This window comes from Phaethon lepturus, unplaced genomic scaffold (genome assembly GCF_000687285.1).
Source record: "Phaethon lepturus isolate BGI_N335 unplaced genomic scaffold, ASM68728v1 scaffold21994, whole genome shotgun sequence".
Taxonomy (NCBI): Eukaryota; Metazoa; Chordata; class Aves; order Phaethontiformes; family Phaethontidae; genus Phaethon; species Phaethon lepturus.
The window spans coordinates 7158-7846 of record NW_010535767.1 but is presented as its reverse complement, the minus strand read 5'-3'; positions in this window follow the sequence as shown (position 1 = coordinate 7846).

The following is a 689-nucleotide window of genomic DNA, read 5'->3' as shown; positions in this document are numbered from 1 at the left end:
TGCCCACAGGGGACACAGTGTGAAGGGAAGAGAAAGGGCTAGAGGCGACACGGCTGGTCGAGACCTTGGGGTCCAGCACGTTACCATCTGCGAAGGCCGGGTCCTCGCCGCTTCTCCAGCCGAAGGGCCGGCATCCTCTGCGCCCCAGCCACGGCAGCTTCGCCAGGGAACAGCGACAGCCGTATCCCGTGAAGCTGCGGCCTCTGCCCTGCCAGATGGGCACTGCTCCGGCAGCGTTTCACCAGGGCCACGGCTCCGACTGCCCCGACGGTCCTCGGTGGTTGGTTGCGTTCGTGTACTCGGCACAGCCTCCACAAGGGCCCAAGATCTGTGTGAAACTGTACACCCCGCACATGCAAACCGTTCAGACGCGTGAACAACACAGGTTTGACACAGAGTCACTCTACAATGGGATCTCTCAATGCCCTGTGCACCCTGGGGGATCCTCCTGCCTCCCCCAAGGAGACTTTTCAATCCTTGTACACTGTTGCCTTTAGCATGTTTTTTGTTTCTGTTTTTCTAAAACATGTTTTGAGGCTTCTATTAAAACACAGAAATACAGAACAATTAAAAACCAGCACAAGTTTTGCCTTTCCCAGCGACCTATTTACAGCTAGTTCCAAAAACCCTCTTGCACATTTTGGTTGCTTAAAAAGAAAAAAAAAAAAAAGGAAAGAAAGAAAGAAAGG